Genomic DNA, 12,477 nt, shown 5'->3' on the forward strand with positions numbered 1-12,477 from the left:
TAGATGCCAGTGGCTGTCCCCACAGCCCAAGGTGTGCCGACCAAAACTGTCTCCCCGAACGGCCCTGAGTGAGAACCACTCTGTTAGACTGAAATTCTGCAGCTCGCGGGAAGAGGCCTTCTTCTACGTTGTTGAACTCGCACAGGAGCCTCTGTTTCCTGCATGGCTGCAGCTGGAATAAGAACACCCTCTTTCATTTGCGGCGAAGTTCAGAACAGACCACAGGTGTGGAAAGGATCTGTCCGCTCTCCATCTGCTTCCAGACGGGGAAGGTCATTGTAATGGGGCGGAGGAGGTCAAAATATTCGCTCTGCAGTTTGGTTGTGGGGGGAAAATGTAACTGTTAAAAGCATCTATAATTGATTTCATCTTAATTTGAATCCCCTAAAACTAAATTGGCCAATTAAAAGTAATTTCTTCTTTTCTAATTTAAAACAGGCCCTTCCTTTCATTCAACTTGACCGCTTTGGGTGAAGAACTGGATTGTTTCAAAAACACAGCAGTCCGGGTCATCTCTGCACTCTCTTGCTCCAGACCCCTTCCGGGCAGAGGGAGAAACTCACAGGTCCCGGGTAGCGGGTCGGCTCGGATCTGGATCTGCGTGCTGGCGTTTCGGTCTGGTACCTGGGCAGGAAGTCCCACTTTGTTCTTTGGAGCCTTTGTGTGTGGTCACCAGGGGCGAGTCCCCACTGCCGGCAGACACTTGATCTGCACCCGCGTCTGTTTTGGTCCTTCATTTCTCTGCATCTCTCTGGGGCCCCAGGAACTCTCAGCTGTGTTCCCTGCACCCGGCTGCAGGCTGCGAGTCTCTGCCCATCGTCGGACTGGCAGCCGCCTCTCCTGAACAGGATCCTCAGCCCTGGGACCTGCCACCCTGGGGCCACCTGCGCTGCCCCCCCAAGGGCTGTCTAAACCACGGGTGCTTCCCGGGGCGGGGGGGGGTAGCTTACCCTATTTCCCTACCAGGGTGCTCCTAACGCCCTGCTAACCATCTTTCCCCCCCTCCCACCCCCAGCAACCCTGGCCTGGGCCTTGATTTGGGAGCAGAAATAGCCGCATCTCATACCACTTGCCCTGTCTTCTGTCTCTTCTGAGCCCCCCTCAGACCTGTAAGTGCTTCTCCTCCCCGTTCCCGCCAGGGGGGGGAGGTGGGGCTGGGGACCGAGTTCCCTGAACATCCTGTCTCCTTCCCTCCCTGCTCCACGGCTTTCCCCTCCCCCTGCCCAGGCGGGACAGGGCCGAGAGGCTGCTGAGGACGGAACACGTTTATCAGCAAGAGAAGAACACAGTGAGGTGTATTTCAAAGTATTCACAGCTATGTGAAGGCTCAGGGCCAGGTGGTGGTCTGAAAATGAAAAGCGGTCCTCGGCCTGTCTTCCTGGTCCGGGCACTGTCCCCGCACAGACAGAGGACAGAGTCCTGCCCTTGACCAGCAAGCCTCCCCTCGCGGGGACATCTCTTCACCCTTCCAGACCAGCGTGTGCCGCTGAGCTGTCCTGCCTTCTCTCCCCTGCCCCCTTGTTGTTTCACTGTCTTCTTCTCTCTATCTGGACCCGGTTTCCCGTGTGGTTAGCTCAGGGGAATCGTCCCCGAGGAGAGAGACCCCTGGGTGAGCAGAGGACGCCCTGCTCGCTGTCCTGTTGTTCCTGGGGAAGCCAGCAGTCACAGCTGCTGCAGCAGAGGCAACCAGTGTTCCCAAGGAAAGCCACCAACATGAGGGCGGGGGTGGTGGTGGGGGTGCGCAGAGAGGGCTGGGACAGCGCCCCCTCCTGGGAAAGACATGCAGTTGCTTTCTTCAAATGACCCACAAGGACCAGGGCGGACTCCAGCCCAAGGCACCTTGGGAAGCAACCCCCCGACGGCTGCCTTTGAAAAGTCGTATCCTACCACCCATTCAGGGCCTCCTTGGTGGCACGCCCACACTTGTGCTAGTGCACTGCCCACATGCGTGTACACACACACACACACACACACACGTGTACACGCACACACCTCCCATCCGATACAGTTTAGAGGCCTGGATTAATACAGTGGAACTTCCTCTGCCACATGGACTAAAATAACTCTGGCATCCCCTTCTGGATAGATTTTAATTAGGAAAGACACCACATTTAAATTATGCTTATTACTTTCAGTTGCTTGTCCAGGCGGTGGATTTAGGAAGAGGCGATGAGAGTCATGTGTGCTGAATTTTTTAATAGGTTGGTTCTGGAAGGGGAGAAACGGGCCCAGGGCATTTTACATTTCTTTCTCCCTGCTGGACAGCTCGGCTGAGCAAGGCGGTTCAGTCCTAACATCACCGTCACCATCAACATTCTCTGATTTCCTAATCGCTAGAATCCTCGCTAATAAGCACTGGAGATGCATTATCTTTGACCAATAGACCCTATTAGGGACCCTGCCCTTCTAAGGAGACCAGGATGGAGCCTCAGCCAAAACCAGGGGTTCCTTGCTCAGAGGTGGATTAAAGTTGGTTGGGGCCCTGGGCACAGAAAAAAATATTGGATCCCTTAAACTTGGTGTCATTAGAAAAAAGTGTAAAGTTGGGAGTTTGGCAGGGCCCTTCAGAAGTCGGGGCCCAGGGCATGTGCCCAGGGCGCCCCCCTGACACCCGCCTCTGTCCTTGCTGGAGCTGTCTCGTACTGATCACAGTGCCCATCTGCTCAGAGTACACGTGTGGTGATCGATGTATGATTAAGTAAATGTGCTTAGAATGAATCAAACGCAGAAGAATTAAGTGTGGGAATGGAGTCTATTACCCACCGGCTGAGACCTGACCACCGACTGTGCTTATGGCCGGACCACGCAGGTAGCTTATGGTTCCAACGGAAGGGTCACTTTTTGTTGAGAGTTAAACTTTGGAGGAATGGAGAGAATTTCTCTCCCCTGCTTCTCTTACCCCAAATCTTTATTGGTCTCTCAGGGAATATACTTCCAGGCCACAAATAGATTTTAGGTGAATTATTTAACTCGTGTGACTTTCCATTTCCTCAAATGTAAAGTGGTATCTACCTTGGAGAGTTCTCTTAGGCTCATCCAAGATCAGACAGATAGGCAGGGACTTGAGGCTCAAATAGGTTAAGTGACTTTACCAGCATTTCTCATTTAGTCACTCAAAACAAACATTTGATTATCTATTACGAGCCTTTCCCTGTTCCAGATGCTGAGAACACAACTGAAAGGGACAGACAAGGCTCATTAGTGGGGTAGAGGAGACAGACAATAAACAAGATAATTTCAGATTATCATAAACACCACGAGAGAGTAAAAGAAAGATTGAGAAGCTGTGTTTGGGGTGGGGTGGGGAAATTTTAGATGAGATCCTCTGGGACCTCTCACACACCCAGACACACACACACAAATCATGAGAAAAGGAAGCCATTGTAAAGCCAACAGCCAGGGCTACCATCACAGCAGCCTGGCCCATGCAGGTTCGCATTGGATTCGGACAGTCCATAAAGAAACAACAGAGCCAAAAACTGGTGGGCCATCATCTTTAATCCTAGCTTGCACCCGGCGGCAAGTAAAAACACACACTGGGCTCCAAAACCCCCTCACATTCAGTGCTCACAAAGCTACTGACTTATCCGAGTTTCCTAGAATCAAAGGTTTCTAGCTCACCAGCCTTATTCACCTCTGTTCCCCATCTCCTTCCTTCTCCCTGCACAAACTCTGCACAAACTGACTTCTCACTCAACACTCCGCCATCTTGGCTGCTTCTCCTGGTCACATGGCCTCTTTATGCTCTCCTCTCTGCTATCTCCTCTAATGATAATCTCAGGAACCAAGAGAGCAAGTTCCCGTTCTGCACCCATTTTATAGTGTAAAAATCAAAACCTTTAATCCAATATACAAAATAAGGAAGTCTGATACAAAGTTACTTATCTGAGGCATAATTGGATTGTACCACCCCACATCAAAAAGGGTGGGAAAGGCTTAGTCCTAAAACCAAGCCCTAGGCTACAAGGATCCTACTTGCCCACAGCCCACTCCCAACACACCTGGGCAACAGCTTCCACGTGGGCAGCGCCATCTTTAACAAAGTGAGCATAATATATTTTATCTGCCCAACAGCCATGCTGAAGAGCAGTCCAGTCCACAAAAAAAGGAAGTGCAAAGGCCCTGAGGCAGAAAGGACATTGCTGCAATGCAGAGACAGACAGAAGGTCAGTGAGTGTGGTAAAGAGGGGTCCAGGATAGGCAGATGCCAGACCATGGAAGGTGTCACAGGACTTGGTAAGAAGACTGGATATTTTCCTAAGTGCAGTGGAACTATGTGGAAAGTTTCGGTAGGGAAGTGGCATGTTCTGATTTACATTTTAAAAAGATCCCTCTGGCTGCCACATGGAGACTGAATTCTGGTGGGGCGTACGTGACAGTGAAACGGAACAGTTGAGGGCAGATGTGTTGGCAGCCTGGACGAGGGGCACCAACATGGTGGGAAGACTTGGACCCAGCTGGTAAGGGAACCAGGACCAGAACCTGGACCTCCTACCGTGCCAGCCCCTCTGGGTTATCATGTACTGATATACATATTCCTGCTCCTTTTCTTTTTCTTTTAAATAGGTTCACCAGTGCACAGCGTTTCTTGCAGAGCCACGAGGTCACTGGGAACTGCTAAGGTCTACGCCTGAGCAAGAATGACCTGCCACGTCCGCCTCAGTATACTTCCCTGTCTAATCACAGTCCTTCGTTTGTGGGTCTCTCTGGTCCCCTTAGAAATCGTCTTATTTACGAGTGCATCCCTGGACTATCAAAGGGCCTGGTACACAGCTGGAGGCCAGCAACAAGGTGCTGAACAGTTTGGCTAGAAACATGCAGCCAGAGAAGTGCTCTGAGGTGCTTGATAAGAATTTATAAATGAACAAGACCCTTTTGAGAAAGTAATGCCAGCCCTGGGCCCTTCCCCCAGAAAAATCCACATATAAATGATTATTTAATCTGCAATTTTTTTCTTTTCTTTCTTTCTTTATTTTATTTTTAAATTTTATTATTTATTTATTTATTTATTTTTTTTGTATTTTTCTGAAGCTGGAAACAGGGAGAGACAGTCAGACAGACTCCCGCATGCGCCCGACCGGGATCCACCCGGCACGCCCACCAGGGGGCATCGCTCTGCCACGACCAGAGCCACTCTAGCGCCTGGGGCAGAGGCCAAGGAGCCATCCCCAGCACCCGGGCCATCTTTGCTCCAATGGAGCCTTGGCTGCGGGAGGGGAAGAGAGAGACAGAGAGGAAGGAGGGGGGGGTGGGTGGAGAAGCAAATGGGCGCTTCTCCTATTGCCCTGGCCGGGAATCAAACCCAAGTCCTCCGCACGCCAGGCCGACGCTCTACCGCTGAGCCAACTGGCCAGGGCCAATTTTATTTCTTTTTTACAGATGGGAAAATCAAAGTCCAGAAAACAGAAGTGACTAATTTAAAGCCACCAAACTTGTCTGTGATAGTCACGGCTGGAACCCCAGTATCTTGACTCTCTCATCCTGTGTGCCTTCCACCAGGCCCGGGCAGACCTGGCTGAAGTGTGCACTGGGTCACAAAGGTACACAGAGGCTGCACAGATAGCCATCGGAACCCTACCAGGAACTGGCCCTGGGGGGGCATTCTTAGAAAACAGATGACTGCCAAGATAATAAGCCACCCCTGGGGCTGCAGGATTGAACAGCCCTGACGGGGACTAAGTCCCGAAAAATGAAAATGAGGGACCACTGAGTTGTTGCCCAGAGCAAGGCAATAATCCCAACCTAATTGTAATCACTAATTAGTTGGTCTTCAGCCCTCTGGGCACAAACAATGGCAAAGCCTGTCTTTGCATATCTTTGCATAGCATATGGGGTTGTTTAGGATAAAGTCCCAGGGGGGTGCAGGGACTTGCTGTTCCTCAGAGCAGTCCCCTCTGGATAACTAAAGCAGGAACTGCAGATTTCTGCCTGGTTTATCCCTTTGTGTCCTGCAAAGGGAGGGGGAGGGGGAGGGGGAGAAGGATAAGGGGGTGAGGGGCATGAAGGGGAGAGGAGGGAGGAAGGAAGAAGGAAGAAGGAAGAGGAGAAAGGAGAAGCAGGAGTGTGGTGTGGAAGAGAAGGAATTGGAACACAGTTCCCTTACACTGCTCCGTCCTTCCCAGCCCGAATTCCCTTGCTCAGGCAGTCCTGTCCGAGACCCCTCCGGTGCTGGTGGCGCTGGCCGAGCAGGCCTGGAAACAAGAGGAACATTCCTGACCATTCCTTCTTTCCAGAGCCATGAGGAGGAGTCCTCGGGAAAACAGAACAAAGCAAAACAGATTTAAAAAAGACAACGTGCTTCCCTCTGAGGATTGTCATCAAACACCAGATGTCCGGGAGGAAGAGCCCATAAACCAAAGCAGCTGTGTGGACAAAGTTCCTGAGTCACCTCTCCTTCCAGGCTCCTCAGTCTGAGGACGGGAGCTTCCCCTCCGCCCGAGTCCCTGGCTTTGAAGTCACTGTGCTGTGGATGGCTGAGGACGAGCTGCTCTGTCACACTGTCCCCTTATGGACAGACCCCACCAGGCACCGGGCAAATGTGTATACAGTTTCATGCAGCTCGGGAGTCCCCTCTGCCACGCTGTCCCTGGTGCCCTCTCCTCCGTGCCTGCGGACCAGGTTAGGTTACGGGTGTCTGTCTGTTGTGTATTCACGGCGTGCTATGTACAGTCTCCTCAGGCTCAGAACCAGGAACGGCTGGGTTTCTTCTGCAGAACCCCGCTGCATTCTGCCTGTGTAAGGCCAGTAGCCAGGGCCACCATCCAGTGCCTGGCCCATGCAGGTTCGCATTGGATTCGAACAGATGGTAATGAAACAATGGAGCCACGAACTGGTGGGCCATCATCTTCAATCCTAGCTTGCACCCGGCAGGCAAGTAAAAACACACACTGGGCTCCAAAACCCACTCATTCAGTGCTCACAAAGCTACTGACTTATCCAAGTTTCCTAGAATCAGAGGTTTCTAGCTCACTAGCCTCATTCACCTCTGTTCCCCATCTTCTCTCTGCACAAACTGGCTTCTCCCTCAGTACTCCGCCATCTTGGCTGCTTCTCCTCCCCGTGGCCTTTCTCTGCTCTCCAACCTGCTTTCTGCTCTAATGCTAATCTCAGGAACTGAGAGAGCAAACTCCTGGTCTGCCCCACTTTATAGTGCAGAAATCAAAACCTTTAATCCAATATACAAAATAGGGAAGCCTCTAATACAAAGTCACTTATCTGAGGCATGATGAGATTGCACCACCCCACATCAAAAAGGGTGGGAAAGGCTTAGTCCTAAAACCAAGTCCCAGGCTACAAGGATCCTGCCTGCCCACAGCCTGCCCCAACACACATTAATATCACCTGCACGATGGGCTTCCATGTGGGCAGCGCCATCTTTAACAAAGTGAGCATAATATATTTTATCTGCCCAACACCCTGACATCCCGAATCGTAGAACTAACCACATTTCCTTCCTCTCTTGCCTCAGAGGCTGAGAAGCTTAGAGCCAAACGTGTGTTCCATCACTAGCGTGACAGCCGCGTACAATGTGATCTGAGGTCCTCACCTGACCTCTTGTGTTCGCTCTGCGTTCCCTCCACCCTGGTTTTATTATCGGCTGTAAAAAGAAAGCCACTGGGCTAATATATGTTGTGAGTGGGTCAGCGCAGACCCCATCTGCCTGTGGGCCATGAAACAAATAAAAAGTACATAAAAAGTACATAAAAAGGTATCCTGTTGTTGCCCAAGGTTGCTCAGCTCACTGAGATTCAAACCCACACAGCCTGACCTTTGAATGTCTACCCTCTTACTGGTTTCTCAAACTTATAATAGAGTTAAGTATACAATAACTAAATGGATAAATAAATAAGATTTCTAATTAAATGTCTGACTTCTTTCGAAGGCCCAACTGCCTGGTTATATATCAGACAGGCGTATCAACAGACAAAGTCTGTTGGAGAAATGAGTGTCTGGCTAGAAGAAGGTATTTCTGAGTTTCACAGTTCTTCCCCAGAGCAGATGGATTAAAACCACCAAGTCTGTGTGCAGAACCGGATTTAAATGCCAGGCAAGCTCTGACAGAGACAGGGATAATTACCCGGAGCCCAAAGGGTGGAGAGAAGAGCCTTGGGAAAGGGCAGCATTGCTCACTGGCGCCATCTGGCCGTCAAGGTGGAAAATTGCTCTGGGAATGGAAACGACCAAGTGAAATTTCCCCCATGTACTACTTACTGGACCCCTTGTGTGTGGAGCGCTTGCTCGACTCACATCCCTTTCTTTCTACACCAAGCCTAACCAGAGATAGCACTATTTTTTAAGTGAGAAAGTCAAAGGTTTGGCCTCCTGTTTCCACCTGGTTAGGCTTCCTCAACCTTGATTTCGACTGTGCTGTGCAAACTCTGGAAGGTGGTGTGCCCCTCACAGCGGGACTCAGGGGCCCAGCACACGTCCCTGAGACAGGCAGAGGGCATGTCGGCAGTGGGCACTAACGAGGCTGTTGTCCTCGGTGCCCACGGAGCTGGCCCAGTTCACAGACGGGACTCCCACCCTGCAGACTGTGTCTGAGGCGCACTCGGAATTGCAGTCAGCTTCGCCCGGCCTCCTTCTCTCTACCACTTTCACCAGACCCCTCTCCTAGGGGGTGGGGCGTGCTGCACTCTCCTCCCTCTGCCCACCAAGTATTGACCAAGCGCTGTCATGTCAACTTAAAACACCAACAAATGGAGAGAACTCTGCACCCGACTATGGCCCTCTGAGTGCACCTGCCACCCTAGACCACGGCCCTCTGAGTGCACCTGCCACGCCTAGACCACGGCCCTCTGAGTGCACCTGCCACCCTAGACCACGGCCCTCTGAGTGCACCTGCCACCCTAGACCACGGCCCTCTGAGTGCACCTGCCACGCCTAGACCACGGCCCTCTGAGTGCACCTGCCACGCCTAGACCACGGCCCTCTGAGTGCACCTGCCACCCTAGACCACGGCCCTCTGAGTGCACCTGCCACGCCTAGACCACGGCCCTCTGAGTGCACCTGCCACCCTAGACCACGGCCCTCTGAGTGCACCTGCCACCCTAGACCACGGCCCTCTGAGTGCACCTGCCACCCTAGACCACGGCCCTCTGAGTGCACCTGCCACCCTAGACCACGGCCCTCTGAGTGCACCTGCCACGCCTAGACCACGGCCCTCTGAGTGCACCTGCCACCCTAGACCACGGCCCTCTGAGTGCACCTGCCACGCCTAGACCACGGCCCTCTGAGTGCACCTGCCACCCTAGACCACGGCCCTCTGAGTGCACCTGCCACCCTAGACCACGGCCCTCTGAGTGCACCTGCCACCCTAGAACACGGCCCTCTGAGTGCACCTGCCACGCCTAGACCACGGCCCTCTGAGTGCACCTGCCACCCTAGACCACGGCCCTCTGAGTGCACCTGCCACCCTAGACCACGGCCCTCTGAGTGCACCTGCCACCCTAGACCACGGCCCTCTGAGTGCACCTGCCACCCTAGACCACGGCCCTCTGAGTGCACCTGCCACCCTAGACCACGGCCCTCTGAGTGCACCTGCCACGCCTAGACCACGGCCCTCTGAGTGCACCTGCCACGCCTAGACCACGGCCCTCTGAGTGCACCTGCCACCCTAGACCACGGCCCTCTGAGTGCACCTGCCACGCCTAGACCACGGCCCTCTGAGTGCACCTGCCACGCCTAGACCACGGCCCTCTGAGTGCACCTGCCACCCTAGACCACGGCCCTCTGAGTGCACCTGCCACGCCTAGACCACGGCCCTCTGAGTGCACCTGCCACCCTAGACCACGGCCCACTGAGTGCACCTGCCACCCTAGACCACGGCCCTCTGAGTGCACCTGCCACCCTAGACCACGGCCCTCTGAGTGCACCTGCCACGCCTAGACCACGGCCCTCTGAGTGCACCTGCCACCCTAGACCACGGCCCTCTGAGTGCACCTGCCACCCTAGACCACGGCCCTCTGAGTGCACCTGCCACGCCTAGACCACGGCCCTCTGAGTGCACCTGCCACCCTAGACCACGGCCCTCTGAGTGCACCTGCCACCCTAGACCACGGCCCTCTGAGTGCACCTGCCACCCTAGACCACGGCCCTCTGAGTGCACCTGCCACCCTAGACCACGGCCCTCTGAGTGCACCTGCCACGCCTAGACCACGGCCCTCTGAGTGCACCTGCCACGCCTAGACCACGGCCCTCTGAGTGCACCTGCCACCCTAGACCACGGCCCTCTGAGTGCACCTGCCACGCCTAGACCACGGCCCTCTGAGTGCACCTGCCACCCTAGACCACGGCCCTCTGAGTGCACCTGCCACCCTAGACCACGGCCCTCTGAGTGCACCTGCCACCCTAGACCACGGCCCTCTGAGTGCACCTGCCACCCTAGACCACGGCCCTCTGAGTGCACCTGCCACGCCTAGACCACGGCCCTCTGAGTGCACCTGCCACCCTAGACCACGGCCCTCTGAGTGCACCTGCCACGCCTAGACCACGGCCCTCTGAGTGCACCTGCCACCCTAGACCACGGCCCTCTGAGTGCACCTGCCACCCTAGACCACGGCCCTCTGAGTGCACCTGCCACCCTAGACCACGGCCCTCTGAGTGCACCTGCCACGCCTAGACCACGGCCCTCTGAGTGCACCTGCCACCCTAGACCACGGCCCTCTGAGTGCACCTGCCACCCTAGACCACGGCCCTCTGAGTGCACCTGCCACCCTAGACCACGGCCCTCTGAGTGCACCTGCCACCCTAGACCACGGCCCTCTGAGTGCACCTGCCACCCTAGACCACGGCCCTCTGAGTGCACCTGCCACCCTAGACCACGGCCCTCTGAGTGCACCTGCCACCCTAGACCACGGCCCTCTGAGTGCACCTGCCACGCCTAGACCACGGCCCTCTGAGTGCACCTGCCACGCCTAGACCACGGCCCTCTGGGTGCACCTGCCACCCTAGACCACGGCCCTCTGAGTGCACCTGCCACGCCTAGACCACGGCCCTCTGAGTGCACCTGCCACGCCTAGACCACGGCCCTCTGAGTGCACCTGCCACCCTAGACCACGGCCCTCTGAGTGCACCTGCCACGCCTAGACCACGGCCCTCTGAGTGCACCTGCCACCCTAGACCACGGCCCTCTGAGTGCACCTGCCACCCTAGACCACGGCCCTCTGAGTGCACCTGCCACGCCTAGACCACGGCCCTCTGAGTGCACCTGCCACCCTAGACCACGGCCCTCTGAGTGCACCTGCCACCCTAGACCACGGCCCTCTGAGTGCACCTGCCACCCTAGACCACGGCCCTCTGAGTGCACCTGCCACCCTAGACCACGGCCCTCTGAGTGCACCTGCCACGCCTAGACCACGGCCCTCTGAGTGCACCTGCCACGCCTAGACCACGGCCCTCTGAGTGCACCTGCCACCCTAGACCACGGCCCTCTGAGTGCACCTGCCACGCCTAGACCACGGCCCTCTGAGTGCACCTGCCACCCTAGACCACGGCCCTCTGAGTGCACCTGCCACCCTAGACCACGGCCCTCTGAGTGCACCTGCCACCCTAGACCACGGCCCTCTGAGTGCACCTGCCACCCTAGACCACGGCCCTCTGAGTGCACCTGCCACCCTAGACCACGGCCCTCTGAGTGCACCTGCCACCCTGGAGCTAGCGGCCAGCTGCCCAGCCTGCCACCCTGGAGCTAGCGGCCAGCTGCCCAGCCTGCCACCCTGGAGCCGACTGTGGCGGCTATGCTGGCATATCCCGGCCCAGGCTGCAGGCTCCTCCTCGCCCTTCTCCTCAAGGACAAGGTGGCTAAAGTTTCCAGTGAGTCTCACACAATCGCTACTGGCCTTGGAGAAGTGTGTGGAGAGATGGAAAACGGGGCTAGAAATTCAAGGCTAGACCAACGTCGCCTCTGTTTTCAGAAAGGGGTTCTGATGGAGCCTTAATATGTCACCGAGTAAGTATTATAGTCCTTAGGAGAAAATGACGTTCGAACAGTAAAAACACAGTGACTAATAAAATTAGGGAAAATGTGCTATGAATAAATCATGTAAAATGAATCAATTTTCCTTTTTAGAAAAAAAAAAAAAAAGGCTTACCGGTAGATTTTGGAATGCTAGAGACACAGTTTAGACATAGGTAAAGATTCCAAAACCAGTGAATGGAGTGAATGTCCCCTTGGAGGGGACACCCAGCGGATACCACAAGGCTAGGTCTGGGCTCTGACTCGGACCACTAATGTCATTTTCAGTGTAAATGAAACTCAGACAAAGCATACTTCCTGATGCCAGGGTTGAAAATTACTTGGTGTCTTAGATCAACAACCAAAATGAAGGAAATGAAATTTAATGAGTGCAAATGAAAAGCCTTCAATCTACTTAAAAAACAAAATAAAAAACACAAAAAAACAATCAAATACAGGAAGAAGTAGCCTGCAGTTCAGGACAAAAGACCCAGGGTTTTGGTGACCACCAGCCAAGTATG

This window comes from Saccopteryx bilineata, chromosome 2 (assembly GCF_036850765.1).
Source record: "Saccopteryx bilineata isolate mSacBil1 chromosome 2, mSacBil1_pri_phased_curated, whole genome shotgun sequence".
Taxonomy (NCBI): domain Eukaryota; kingdom Metazoa; phylum Chordata; class Mammalia; order Chiroptera; family Emballonuridae; genus Saccopteryx; species Saccopteryx bilineata.